This window comes from Drosophila sechellia, unplaced genomic scaffold (genome assembly GCF_004382195.2).
Source record: "Drosophila sechellia strain sech25 unplaced genomic scaffold, ASM438219v1 Y_39, whole genome shotgun sequence".
Lineage (NCBI taxonomy): Eukaryota > Metazoa > Arthropoda > Insecta > Diptera > Drosophilidae > Drosophila > Drosophila sechellia.
Window position 1 is genome coordinate 47,745 of NW_022611417.1, and position 15,909 is coordinate 63,653.

Consider the following 15,909-nt stretch of genomic DNA (forward strand, 5'->3'; position numbering starts at 1 on the left):
GGCCGTTTTTGTTTCGTTACAAATATATAATATCTGAATTTTATTATTAATATAGTAATGATATACAAAATGATTAAAATTAATAATATAAATGAATTGAATTCCAATTGTAAATTTCAATAAATGGATTTAAAATATTAATGTTGTCAAGAGAAAGTTCTGAATTGTTGGATTTTATATATTCTGATATTTCTAGGTTTTTAAAGTGGTTGGTAGTTATGTACTCAAGTATTTTGTTTTCTGAATTGGTGTATGAAATATTATTTATTGTAGTTGTGTTGTTAAATGTTATTAAATATGACCCGTTTAAATGACAATCGTTCACAATATTATTTCCATTTATTAGAATGGCACCTTCTTGAATGATATCTATATTCTTATTTTTTCTAGAATTTTAGTGCAAATTGATTTTTCTCCATTTAGTAAGCGGGTAAAACAAGTCTTATCTTTACTTATAATACAATAGTTGTTAAAAAGTTCGTTCTTAAAATTAGATATTTCATAAAAGGTATTTTCGCATTTTGCGACCTGATTACTTATAAGTAATTTTCCATCATTATGTGAAATGGATCTGGCATAGTAAATTTCGCATCTGTTTGTTATAACGGTGTATTTTATATAAATTATTAAGAGTTCTTTATGCAATACAATTTTGAATATGGCGATGTCCATTAAGTCTGCAATAAGTACAGGCTGTTGTTCGTGATCTAATATTTCTTTAATGTCTTCATTATTTAAAATTTTTTTGTTGAATAAATCAATTTTGGCCAGTGTGATAGTATCAATAATGTTTTGTAAATCAAATGTTAATAAACGTAAACAATGTTTTCTTAATGGCAATTCTTGATCAATAAAAATTTTTTTTAAAATGATCGGAAAGTGATTTTATCTCTTTAAACAATTTGGAATTAATAATAAATTGTTGGTTATTGTTTTCAATTAAATCATTTATTTTATTCTGTATTTTAATGAAATCATCGTGATCCGGAGTTCCAGCTAACCATTTCCAAACAATGCCTAACTCATTTATTCCCCTTTTTGATCTAGTTGATATCAATTGTGACAAAATTAATTCTATTATCTGTATTTCGTAAGTAATTTCGCATTGTGTCCGTATATTTTTATCTTTTCTTACATATCCTGATTCTAGATTGATTATTTCTTTATAAAAACTTAAGTTAGTTACGTGGAATAAGTCATCATATGATTCATAGGTAAGGACATCCTTTTTGTCCTTGAACAGGAAGAATTCGTGATTGGAGTAATCAATTATTTCTGAAGTGGTTATCATTACGAATGTTATTAGAAGTAATAAGAAATGCATTTTCTGTAATTTAATAAAAAATATGGTATTTGTTAAAACTTTATGTTGTCTTGTTTTTAGCTTATTTCTTTCTTCGTGTTTCTTCTCATAAACAACTTGACCTACATGATATTCTTTTTCTTTACGACCTTCATTGTGTGTTACTAACATTTTTTCTTGTGTGTTCTTTAGAATTCTTGAAATGTTTCGTGATCAATTTTATTATAAAGAATATCAAAAGGTTTTTGGTTTGTTGTAGAATGAATGCTTTGATTGAATTCTTTTGCGGCTATAATAATTATTTCAGAATAGTCAGTGAGATTAAATTCTTCTTTTATACAACGAGCTAATTCTGTTAATTTTGAATGTGCCCTTTCTACTTGTCCGTTCGAGGTACTGTGTCTGGGGTCGGCGAAATGTAGAGTTAAACCACATCTTTGTGCAAAGGATTTAAATTGAGCAGAGGTGAAGCTCGGTTCATTATCAATCATAATTACTTTGGCGTGGGGAAACTGTTGGAGTAATTCCATTACTTTATTCTCGATGTTTAGTTTATTTTGAATTTCTTTTACAACCAGGAATTTTGAATATGCGTCAATACAGGTTAGAAAAATAAGACTTTGCGCGTAATAAATGTCGATGTGTAAATTCTCTCCTTCTTTAGTGGGAATAGGAGCTTCCCCAATAGGAATTTTAATAGGATGCCGGTTGTATTTATTTTCGTTGCAAATTGTACAATTTTTTATATATTCCTTTATTTTGATATATAAATTTAACCAATAAAATAATCTATTGATTTGTTTCTAATTTTCGTCTAGTCCTCTGTGAGCACGACTATGTGTTTCTTCTATTTTGATAGCCTTATCTTCATTATTTTCCACGTCTTGTAGAAATATTTTAGTATAAAGAAATTTGTTGGTAAAGTTATTTTTTAATGGTAATTGAATATGATAAAGATCTTCTAAAGTGCAATGAATTCCTACCATTATGTTTGGTTTTAGATACTCCCTTAATATTTCTATTAAGTCTTCTGGCGTATCATATTCAATTATATGTCGTGTCTTATCAAAAACATTCAATGACTCATGTATTGTATACCTCCCCTTTGTTAATAACAGTTGTTGTTGAAACTGATTTAACGGTTTTCGGGTCTGTTGTATTACATTTTCAAAACTACTTTCGGCAGAATGCTGTGTATTTTGATCTGAGTTTGATTGTTCTAAGTCGCTGTTAGTAATATTATTTATATTTATTCGAGATAATGCGTCAGCTACGACATTAGTTGTTCCGTGTTTATATATTATTTTCGGGGTGAAACTTTCTATAAGGGAGTACCATCTTTTCATTCTACGTTCGGCTTTTTATCTAGAATTGTATAAGATAAAGATTGATGGTCTGTTTGTATTTGCATACCAATTACACCATATAAGTAATTCCTGAGATTTTTAAGAGCCCAAACTATTGCCAACAATTCTTTTTTATTTGTGGCATAAAGTTGTTTGGTTTTATTTAAACTTTTGGATATGAAAGTAATTGGTTTATTATCCTGCGATAAAACTGCTCCGATAGCTACATATGATGCGTCTGTCGTTAAAGTGATTTTTTTTTTTTTTCTTGTTTAACTAATTCTACTAGAAATTTTTCTATTACCTCCTCCTAGGTATTTGGCTAAAGGTTTGGCAATTTTTGAATATTTTCGGACAAATTTACGGTAGTAGCCGGTGAGGCTTAGAAAATTTCGGAGCTCAAATTCAAATTTTCCGTTATTTATAGAGAAAGCTGTTTTTTCAATATCTGAATTTTTCATTAAAATTTGGTGGAATCCTGATTCCAGATCAATTGTTGAGAAATATTTTGACTTCCCTAAGTTAGATAATATTACAGACGGATCTTGCATCGGGTATCTGTCAGGTATTGTGCTTTCATTTAATTTTTTATAGTCAATAACTAGTCGATGTTTTGGAGATCCATCTTCGTTTTGACCTTTTTAGGGCACTACGAAGACTGGTGAATTGTAGGGGCTTCTACTTGGTCTTATAATTTGTTCTTTTAGTATTCTATCGATTTCATTATTAACGAAATCTGAGACCGACATAGCATAAGGATATTGCTTATATTCAGGTTTTTCTTTGTCGGAAAACTCAACGACGTGCTCGGTATTTGTGGATTCCAAACTATTTGATTTAAGACTGACGGAATTAACATCGTCGTCTTGTTCAGTATTTTTCAATCCCAAACTGATATATTGATTATTAGCGGATAAATCTACGCTGGCGTGCTCAGGATTCATAGATCCCGAACTATTAGTTTTATTAATGACGGATAATTCAACGTCGTCGTGGTCAGGATTCATTGATCCCAAGCTATATAAACTGCCTTCAGCAATTACCGTTTCGGTTTTATATACCTGTTGCTCATCGAAATATTTTTTAATAATATATTCTTTTAATGGAAGAATATTTTTTTCCTCAATTAAACAAAAATCGTTTTTATCCTCGTCAAAATATTCGAGTTTCTCTTTATTTCCCTTATACTCCATGATTCCTTTCTCGATATCCAATTTAGCTCCAATCTTTGTTAACAAATTGAATCCAATTAATAAATCAGATTCTAAACCCTCAATTTCATAGAATAAATGTTGTTCCCCAAATATATTTATCAAATGATAATATTTTATGATTGAATATCCATGAACTGTAGATACGCTTTTGTGTATTGATAATTCCCTTTTATTCTGATAAATACCCTTTTTTATATAGCACGCGGTGGCTCGTGTGTCTAATAATATTTTGAATTGTCTTTTAGTTTTTCTGTCTACCCTTGTTATATGAGGCATCCCTCTGTAAGGTGCTGATCTAAAAAATGGCCCTCGTTTACTCTCATTGTTTTTTGAGCTGGCTGGTTTACTGTTCCCGTTGATTCCCGTTTTATCGGGTGTGTTTCGGACTGATTTACATGACCTTCGCTTGTGTTGTGTTTTTGCGCTGGGTATTGATTATAATTATTTTTTTTGGAAATTATTATTAAAATTGTGTCGGTTATTATTATAATTCCACTGGTTGTTATTATTCCTAGGATGATTATAATTTTTATACGGACGATTTTGAACTCTTATGGAGCCGTCTACTTCCATAGGTTCTGGTGGTGGTTGAACTTTGGAATTATTATTAAAATTCCAATTCTTTTTCGCTCCCAAGTTCCCGTTTTGTGGCCAATTATTATTTATCCTATTTGGTGTATTATTAATCTGTCTAGAGGCAAATCTAAGGTTGTTTCCTTGATTTTTATTTTCACTCCTAAATCCATTAGACCTATTTGGAAATTGCTCTCTAAAGTTGTTAGACTCTAATTCCTGAGACTTTGCCAAAGCATTTGGCAAGTCTGGTGGGTTTAGATAGAAGAGTGTTTGAGATTGACCAGTTTAATCCAGAAATAAAAATTCTTAGAGCGTTGCTCCTAATTGTTTATTTGTTTCCTTGGTTATAAGGCTGTCCTTTCCATAAGTCATTATAGTTTTATTTATGAGTAAAGTCATTTTCTTGTTTACTTCGTTGTAGAATTCTGTAATGGTCATGCGTCCCTGTCTTAAGATGCTTAATTCTGATTCGAGTACATGGATTAGTCTTTTATCGTTATAAATAAAATCCAATCTGGAAAGAATTGCTTGAAAGTTTAAAACGGTACCATGGTTGGTTAGAGCATCGTGTGCTGCTCCCATGATTTTATTACGTAAAATTGTTAAAGCGATAAAATATTGTTTACTTTCAATTTTATATAGACTTATTGCGGTTTCCGCCGCTTCTCTCCAGCCTGCATATTGGGTTATTTCACCTGTGAACTTTGGTAAGGATTTAATTACCTCTAATGTAGTTTCGCATTTTATGGTTCGGTCAATTTTTTGGATCTTATAGTCTTCTACCTCATTTTTGATAGCGGTTAACTGCTCTTCTAACCCTTCAAGTTTTCTGGTTACTTCACTCAACTGTAAATTTATTAATCGGTTTATTAATTCCATTGTCAGATTGCTGGCGTTTATTTAAAGACTTAGTGTTATTTCTATCTGCTCACGATACTTTCCGTGGGAGTTCTTCCTTCAGTGTAGTTGCGGCAGGGTACGGGTCTTCCTTCAATTGGTTGGTCTTAATAATTCTTTGTTGGAGTCTTCCTTCAATTGGGTCGTCTTGATTATTATTTATTGGGGTCTTCCTTCAATTTTTTATATATCCTTTTTTTTAATTTGTCTGAATTTCTTTGCGTTCGTAGTTGAGTTCTGAATTTTTATTATTATTGTGTTCTCGTAATTTGTATTAAGTATTCAGTCCACCTTTTTATATTAAATTCTTAATTGGATTATTGCATCAATTGATTTCCAATTAAGTTTTTCCACGATCACTTTCACAGTATTTAGATGTCGTTGGATTGTTGTGGATGTTTAAATTTTTCACTATAAATATGGATTGTTGGCGGCGCGAGGTCCTTTTTTATTTTTAACTTATTATCGTTAATATTTATTTAGAACTTTTAAATACGCCGCCCCACGTTGGGCGCCAATTAAAATTGTTACTCTTTATTTATTAAAAAAAAAAATAAATTTTATTTTTTATTATTTAACATTTATTCGGTGATAAACTTTTTCACTTATACTATTACGAGACACTTTGTTGGTAGCTTATCTTTAGCTTCGAGCTGTTGACGATCTCGTCCCGATTCAGACTGATCTTCAAATTCTAAGTCCTAATCCAATCAACCTCGGCCAGAAGCTTTTCTTTCGGAAAATTAGCGAACTTTCGATAAAAGCTTTATGCTGGAATTATTCCACTGCATTATGAAATTCAATTATGCTGATCGATGCAGTTTTTGATTGATGAGCAATAAGTCGGCCGTGGTTTGGTCGCCAAGCGGAAGCTGTTTTTGTGTTAAGTTTGGGTTGCTTATGTTAGCGGGTAGCTGAGTGCTGGCAAAGGCAATGACAAAAACAATGACAAAGGAAATGCCGACAAGATTGAGAATTGAAATTTGTTTATAAACTGTGGAAGGGAGCTATGTTCATGGGTTGGATAACTTGCACACGTATGCTCATGCATTGTAAATTTGACAAAAAATTCCCTTCACATTAGAAGTTCGTAGACTTTAAATCTATATTATTTTGATCAATTAGCACCATGTGAAAAATTCTTGTTTTGCATTGCCTTAACGTTATTCTTATTTAAATAAAATAGTAATAATATAGTAATAAATAGTAACAGCCGAATCATAATAACACAAACAAAATTTCAAAATTTCAAAATTTATATTAGAATATTTGTCAGAGTATTCAGCTTGCGACGTGTGAAAAATTAATAAGGCAATGATTGTTGATTGAGTGCTTGTGTCCGCACTTCGTGCCTCAAGATATGACTCTTGCAACAAACTGTTTTCATATTTTTATTTTCTAAATTTTTATTACTTAAATTTTTAATAATTTGGAAAACTGAAGACACCATCTGATCTTTTTTTAATATTTGTAAAAATATTTTTAAAAATAATAAAAAACAAATGTGTATAAAAAATTTAATTTAATTTAAATTAAATTAATTTTAATTTTAAATTTAAATTTAAATTTGTTAAAATTTATGCTCAACAGCATTAAGTGCACAAATAAAAGTAGTGCTTTCTCATTATGATTTTATGTAAATAATGAATGTTATATGTACATATATATTACACATAATTAATTATCGTCATAAATATAAATATGTAAAGGGTAGCTAATTCGAGCGGCGATCTTAACATACGAATTTAAAAAACTTTAAAATGATAAAGGGCGTGAATTATTAATTTTAATTTTTTTCATCATATTGCCAAAACTCCAAATATGTAAATTCACATCTTCGATCAGAATCGAAAATCGTCTTCCAGCACAAGTACGCACACATACACACGTTCTCGTCTATTGTTTTTACTCACACAAGCAAGCAAATTCTATTTTTAGATTTCTTACGCTCTCAGCGTAAGCGAGCGGACAGAGAGCAATTTTGGCCGTCACTCTCTTAGCTTGTCGACTGAATAGTCGCTTCTGAATGGCCGTGTCATGGGAGGAGAAACGTGGTCTTCTGTCGTTCAAGTTTTGCCGAAAAGGATTTAGCATTGCCTTTCTGGCGGCCTCCTGGCGAGCTTCACCGATTGACCTGCTCAGGATTGCTAAGCTGTACGGCAAACGAGGGGTATTATTGCGTGGAGGTGGGCCTTGTCGTCTATACATGTTATTTGTTGGGTCTTTGATTGTCCGTATTTTGTTTATATCAATGTTGCTTGCCGCCAGAAACCGCCTTGTACGCAGTGTATGCTCTCCAGAGCAGTTGACGCAAGTGGCAGGGGTGGACTTAGCTTGGTGCAGCAGGATGACAGATGATCGCCAGTGCATTTCATGCATCTTGGCGGCCTCATCCATAAATTTTTGGCATGCCTGAAGCCCTGGCATCTGTAGACCGGCTCCCGTGTCCTTTCAATATCCACCCTTTGCCCAACGTTTGTTTGAGTGAGATAATTTTGTCATGATTGCCGTCCTTGGCCATGACGATCTCCACTTTAAACATTCGAAGGGGCCACCTGTAGCCGGATTCGTCATATTTCTGACGGAGCGCGCATGGAATTCGAGCTTCAGCAGCTCCTGGACTATCCACGAGCATGGAGTGGGAGTGGTGGAGATGTCTGATAACTACTCGAAAACCCCTCTCGGACTTGGGCTGGTTGGTGAATAGAGGGAAGCCGTTAGCTGTCAGGACTTCTTTAATTTTGAGGTAGGTGGTCGTAGCTCTGTATCTGAATTTTGACGGGGTGGGGGGGCATTCCCGGGTGGCGCCGCTGCGCTACGAGCAGAATCATTGATGCTGTAGGGTAACGGCTGGCGGGGGGTCCATTCCTGGCTTTGGATTCCTCGTAAACAGATTGAGTTGCCTTGCTTTCTGAAAACGGGTGTGGTGAGGGGGGAAAAAGGCTGGGAGTTTCGAAGTTAGATGTGGAGCATAATCTTTTGTTTTTTTTTTTATACATTTTTAACGTCTATTGACGCTTTTCATTGTCCTCCGATTTTTGCTTAAAAATATATAGTGACAATTTGTGGCATATTACATTTTCGGATTTCTTGGCGGCAGATATGCGCGCCATACTTACAAGTATTAATTTATGATTTAAATTTGCGGAATACATTTTAGAATTACTTGGCGGCAGTTTTGCGCGCCATGGTTCGAGTGTGGAATTTAAATTTAAATATTACGTTACTTAGGAAATAGCTTATGCAATAGGAAAAAATAGTTTTGGTAATTTTAGAGTATAGTCAAGCGATGACGTGGTATCCAACGATGAGACTATTATTGATGGCGTTGAGGATGAGCAGTTACCATCGTCCGATGAGATGGATAACACCGATGCCCATCCTCCTCTGGGTACAAGATTTTACTGTGATTTGCTATTTTCCATAGGGAAAACCTAGTTATTCACGGGCACGATTTGTTGCCAGTTCACTCGTATAAAATAATAAAAAGTACATTGCGAAATGACAAGGCCTACTATGCCATAATGACATCTATGTATCAGTTGGGCCGCAATCCTTAATCGGCCGAGGACTGAATGGCCTTTACAAAAATCTCAATCTCGTCAAAGCGGCAAGCACAGCGTTTTTATATTATTTTATAAATAGTATCCAAAGGAAAATGTTTAACATTAAATTCATTAATAAACTTATAACTCAGTTATCTATATATATCTATATATAAAAATGAAACCCGTTTCGCGTTGTCACGGCATCACGTGTGAACGGCTGAACCAATTTCGATAATTCTTTTTTTTAAATGTTTGTGGAAGTCCAAGGATGGTTCTTACGGAAAAAAATATTAAGAAAATCTCTCAGAAATATTGAAAAGTATACATTTAATTTAGCATATTTTAAAAAAAGCGCGTTCAGTGTTGGCTAATGAATTTTCACCACCACATTTATGGGTGATTTTGCGACCAGCCGCGTACGGTAACACCATTGGCAAAGCACAAACAAAATACGAACTTTTCTGATAGAAGAATTACAAATCAGTTGATTCCGTTACTAATGAAGATGAAGTTGTGAATTATCCAACATAATTTTTAAATTCGCTGGAATTGCCGGGTTACCACCTCATAATCTGCAATTAAAAATCGGATCAGTAATTATTATGTTACGGAACATAAACCAGCCACGTCTGTGTAATGGCACCCGGCTTGCGGTGAAGAAATTATTGAACAACGTCATCGAAGCCACAATTTTGAAAGGGAATTACAATGGCGAAGATGTTTTAATCCCACGCATCCCTATGATACCGAACGATATGCCATTCAGCTTTAAGCGTTTACAGTTTCCAGTGCGGCTTGCGTTTGCAATGTCAATAAATAAATCACAAGGGCAGTCGCTAAGTGTATGTGGCATCAATCTAGAAAATCCGTGTTTTTCACATGGCCAATTATATGTCGCTTGTTCCCGTGTCGGAAAACCATCAGCATTATTTATTTACGCGCCAGAACATAAAACTAAAATTATAGTGTACCAAAAAGCATTAGATTAAAGATAAAGCAGCATTAGAATAGAGAGAAACAGTGAAGGGTATAGAGGCTATTATTTGTTTTCTAGAGCGCGCGTGGTGTTAAGCTCACTATTTACTTCAAAATGCCAAGTTGTTCAATAGCGATTTGTAAAAATATAAGTGGAATTATTGAATCGTATGGAATAAACACTATTATGAAAATATATATTTTGTTTTGTATTTAATAAAATTAGGTCCTTTTCAGATATGGCGAGACCAGGGAAATAGGGATTAATTTATATATGGAGGATTATAGATGGATATATGGATATATTATAGATTCCAGTTTAAATTGAATAGGTACTCATACCTAAGATAGGTCAACTATACAAAATAAAGTAGTGCATCAAAGCTACGCTAAGGCGGTACGAAGTTCGCAGGGTCAGTTAGTATTAAATAAAATACAATTCATATATTAATATTTTTTCAAATTTTTCTTAGTCTCGTAATGACAAAATATTAGATCTTTCATCAACTAACATTCAGAATTTTTATCATTTCAAAAAAATTCTGATCAAAATACCGATTATTTTTTTTACAGAAAATGGTTTTTATTATATTATTCAAAAATCATTTTCCATCAAATTATTCATTTGTTTCAAAAATTTAATTTATACGATTGTAAATATTTTCGAGCGAAGAGCGCTACAGCGAACAGCTCTTTTCTACGAATACAGTGATAGCAGACAACTGTATGTGTGCACACGTATGCTCATGCATTGTAAATTTGACAAAAAATTCCCTTCACTTTAGAAGTTCGTAGACTTTAAATCTATATTATTTTTGATCAATTAGCACCATGTGAAAAATTCTTGTTTTGCATTGCCTTAAGGTTATTCTTATTTAAATAAAATAGTAATAATATAGTAATAAATAGTAATAGCCGAATCATAATATCACGAACAAAATTTCAAAAATAAATTTATATTAGAATATTTGTCAGAGTATTCAGCTTGCGACGTGAGAAAAATTAATAAGGCAGTGATTGTTGAGTGCTCCATCTGATTTATTTTTTAATATTTGCAGGATACACATTAAACTTTTCGAAAATATTTTTAAAAATAATAAAAAACAAGTGTATATACAAAAATGTATTGTTGAGTAATGATTAAGTGCACAAATAAAAATAGTGCCCTCTCATTATGGTTTTATGAAAATAATGAATGTTATGCACATAGAACAGATCTGTTAAACAAACTTATAAAGGTTTTGCAGGCGTGGATGATATGCGCCAAAAGTATGAGAGAGGCGACTTCGAAGTGTGTCCAGAGCTCTCCTGTAGGCAGAAAGCCCTGCCTGTGGGCCCCAGCGACGTGTGGGTCAAGAAGCTAGTCGCTTCTAAATGGCCGTGTCATGGGAGGAGAAACGTGGTCTTCTGTCGTTCAAGTTTTGCCGAAAAGGATTTATCATCGCCTTTCTGGCGGCCTCCTGGCGATCTTCACCGATTGACCTGCTCAGGATTGCTGAGCTGTACAGCAGACGAGGGGTATTATTGCGTGGAGGGGGGTACATTCCTGGCTTTGGATTCCTCGTAAACAGATTGAGCTGCCTTGCTTATGAAAACGGGTGGGGTGAGGGGGGAAAAAGCCTGGGAGTTTCGAAGTTAGATGACTAATGACGCTATTCATTGTCCTCCGATTTTTGCTTAAAAATATATAGTGACAATTTGTGGCATATTACATTTTCGGATTTCTTGGCGGCAGATATGCGCGCCATAGTTACAAGTATTAATTTATGACTTAAATTTTCGGAAGACATTTTTGAATTACTTGGCGGCAGTTTTGCGCGCCATGGTTCGAGTGTGGAATTTAAATTTAAATATACGTTACTTAGGAAATAGCTTATGCAATAGGAAAAAATAGTTTTGGTAATTTTATAGTATAGTTAAGCGATGACGTGGTATCCAGCGATGAGACTATTATTGATGGCGGTGAGGATGAGCAGTTACCATCGTCCGATGAGATGGATAACACCGATGCCCATCCTCCACTTTGGTTCACGTTCTGGCCGTCCATAAGTTGTTGTTGCTGCTGGCTTCACTTTTTGCTGTTGCGCGCGCGCCTCTGTCGGTTTTATAATCTCAACTGACTTACAGCTTTGGGCTAGGCACGTAGGCGGGCTTCTTCGATAGCTCAAAGGCACGGCGGATGATCGATATGCTAGCAATTTTCCCGCCAGCCTTTTTGTCGGGCTTATCAGCTAGTATATTTTTTCTCCGCCAGCTGACTATCGGGCAAAAATACTAGAATTGTTCAAGATAGTATTTTTGGGATTCTAGTATTTTTCCCGCCAGTTACTCGCATTTGTCAGTGTCAATGGCATTTCGGGAAACTGGTCTCTCCTCTCCCAAGCGGAAATTTTTTTTTTTTTTTGCTTTTCTTTTATTTATTGAATCTTCTTGTATAAGAACTAACAATAAGTTTAAAAATCTTAACTATAACAAGTATTTTTTGAACAGTTGTATTATTTTTCCAACTGTTCTATGATTAAGCGGCCCTAATAATTTATTCGCTGGGTTGGTAGGTCCTTTCGCCGGAGTCGGGAACGGCTGCTGAGCTGGATTAGACCTCGCGCTAGGTGGTTGGGGTGCGTGTAAAGCTTGCTATGGTATTTTTCCTTAAGTTCCGTGATTGCGTTGGTAACTGATGGGATATTTAAGTCTCTTTGGATGTTTTCACTCCGAACGTACCACGGTGCCCCAGTGATGGTTCTCAGGATCTTTGATTGTGCTCGCTGTATGATGTCAATATTGCTGTTGCTGGCATTGCCCCATAACTGTGAGCCATAGGTCCAGATAGGTTTCAATACAGAATTGTAGAGCAAGACCTTGTGGTCTAGGCTGAGCGGAGAACCAGAGTTGATGAGCCAGTGTAAGTTGTTGGCTTTGAGTTTAAGTTGGGTTTTTTTGGCTTCAATGTGCCTGCGCCATGTGAGTCTTCTGTCAAGGTGTACTCCTAGGTATGCTACCTCATCTGCTTTCGGGAGTGGTATGTTGTTCAACAAGAGCGGAGGACAGTCTTGTCTGTTTAGCGTAAACGTCACGTGCTTGCATTTTTGCTCGTTTACTTTTATTCGCCAGTCAGAGAGCCACTTCTCAATGTCGATGAGGTACAGTGCCAACTGTGCTGTGGCTTGGATAGGGGACCTTGAACGGCTAAGGATAGCTGTGTCGTCGGCAAATGTGGATACCGTTAAGCGACTATTTGTAGGGATGTCGGCTGTATATATGAGGTATAATGTTGGCCCAAGAACGCTGCCTTGGGGGACTCCAGCCTCAATTGTATGATCAGTGGAAGTGGCAGTGTTGCACCGCACTGCAAACTTTCTGTTATAGAGGTAAGACTTTAGAAGTTTGTGTGTGCTTTCGGGTAGGGATGTTTTAATTTTAAACATTAGGCCGTCGAGCCAGACTCTGTCGAATGCTTGGGATACGTCTAAAAATACTGCTGTACAGTATTCGCGATATTCAAATGCAGTTCTTATTTCCGTTGTAATACGATTCACCTGTTCAATGGTTCCATGGCTTTCGCGAAATCCAAATTGGTGGGCTGGGATTATATTGTGGTATATCAGATGTTGATTAAGTCGGATCAGCAGGCATTTTTCAAATAGTTTCGAAATACATGAGAGTAGACTTATTGGTCTGTAAGATGAAGCGACTGTGTGGTTCTTACCAGGCTTTGGAATCATTATGATAATCGACCTCTTCCATCGTTGTGGAAAGTAACCAAGTTTGGTGATGGCATTAAAGAGCTTGGTTATGTAGCGAACTGCAGAATGTGGCAGCTGGATGATCATTTCCGGTGTTATAAGGTCGCAGCCGGGGGATTTTTTCGGGCTGAGATTGTCTTTGATTATTTTAGTTACTTCTTTAGGGCGAAACACAATTGGGGTGTGTTGCTGGTGGCAGTTTACGGGATAGGACGGTAGCGCGAATGTGCTAGTAGCCTGGTTTGGCGTGAACACATTTTGTAGGTGAGCGGCAAATGTGGTGGCTCTGTCTTCATCACTACGGGCCCAGCCACCTGAGGAATTCCTTATCGGCAAAACGGTTTCAGTCGGTGGGCGAAGAGTTGAGAGGGCTCGCCACAGTGACTTTTGTTTTGTGCCTGTTGGTGTGAGTTGCTCTATGTATCGGCGCTGATCGTCGTCCTCTTCTTGTTTCAGAGCGTTGGCCAGTTTCCGTGTGGCTACTTTTAGCTTTTGTTTTGCAGTTGGGGATCTGGAGGATTGCCATTCTCTGCGTAAGCGTCGTTTTACGTGGACGAGTTGCTCGATTTGTACGTTGGTCTTTTTTGAATTAATTGTATTATTTGTTATTTTGGGCGTTGCAGTAAGAGCTGCTGCAGTAAGGATGGATTGCAATGCACACGTGCAGCTCTCTATATCAGATTCAGTATTGAGTTTTGGGTTTAGCTCAATATGTGAACTTATATATTTTTTATACCTGAGCCAGTTTGTTTTGTGGGAAGTCAGTCTGGATGGTGGTTTAACGTTTTCTGCGTGCCGGCGGAGGTGAATTAGTACAGGCGAGTGGTCAGATGACAGATCCGGCAGACATTCAGCTTTAACCAAACTGCGGGAAATATTTTTCGTAACTGCGAAGTCGATCAGGTCAGGCAGCTTATTGAGGTCTGATGGCCAGTATGTAGGACTCCCGGGGGAAACATGGTCGAGTTTATTAGTGGCTTTAATTATAGTCTTATAAAGCTGTTTTCCTTTTGGGTTCACAAGTCGCGATCCCCAGTGAGTGTGTTTAGCGTTGTAGTCGCCTGCTGCAATGAAGTGTGGCCCTAGTGCTTGGAAGAAATCCAGGAATTGATCTTCTAATACTGTGAAACGGGGGGGGCAGTATACGGCCGCTAGTGTAAGGAGAGTGTTGTCTTCCAGCTGAATGTTGATGGATGTGGCCTGAAGATGATTTTCCGCAAATTCTTTGTAAAAGTGGTGCTTCATACGGTTCCTTATGAGTATGGCGGTGCCACCGTGTGCTTTTCCGTCGGGATGATTTGTACCGTAGAAATGGTAGTCTCTTATTTGGAAATTGTATTTGCTTGTGAGATGAGTTTCCGAAAGAAGCATAACGTCGATATGCTTCTCATGTAGGAATTGAGCTAGCTCAAGTTTGCGCTGTGAGACGCCATTGGCGTTCCACGTAGCTATGCGTAAGGTAGCCATTGTTTATTTGTTTTGTTGGGCTACAAGCATTTGTATCAAAAGGTTTTGATTACGCATCATGTCTTGGATGGTGGTCTTCATGAATGTCATAAATTCCATCATGCTCTGTTGTAAGGCTTGGATCATAGCTTCAGTTTTTGTTTCCTGCTGCGCAGCTGGGCTATAGTTTTGTTGTGTGTCTAATTTTGTGTACACTTCATGTGGAGTTCGGGAATTTTGGGTTGGAGGCGTCATACCTGATTTTAAAACGTTTGCAAATGTTGTCTTGTTAGTGTTGGATGTAGGCCAGGGAGCGAAACTTGCTGCTTTCGAGAAAATTACTTCAGGATTTGTCTCTGATGGTATCAGCGTAGCTGTTCCTTGGTGTGCCCGCGCCGTGTTCATTCTTTTGTGAAGACGGGTTTTCAGCTCTTTGTAGATTGGACAGCCTCTGTAGTTTGCTGTGTGATTGCCCCCACAGTTATTGCATTTTTTCTCACATGCATTTTTTTTGTTAGTTTGACACTGTTTGGAGTCGTGGAGATCTCCACAGACTACGCACACCGGGCGAAGTGTACAATACGACCTTGTGTGGCCGTACTCTTGGCAGTTTGTACATTGTACAGGAGCGATACGTTTGTGCGGCTCTTCTACCGTGATCCTACGGTGCAGAAGGAGCTGGAGTTTGTAAATTGGGTGAACCTCGTTTTTTCTAAGAGGCTTGTTTTCTGGTTCAAGCTCAATCTTGAAGAGTGGTTGGGGTTGCCTGTTTCTGTTTTTGATATTGAACACGCTTTTGGCGTAAAATCCCTTTTCCTTTAGCGCCTCAGTTATCTCTTCGGGCGTAACATCAGACTCAAT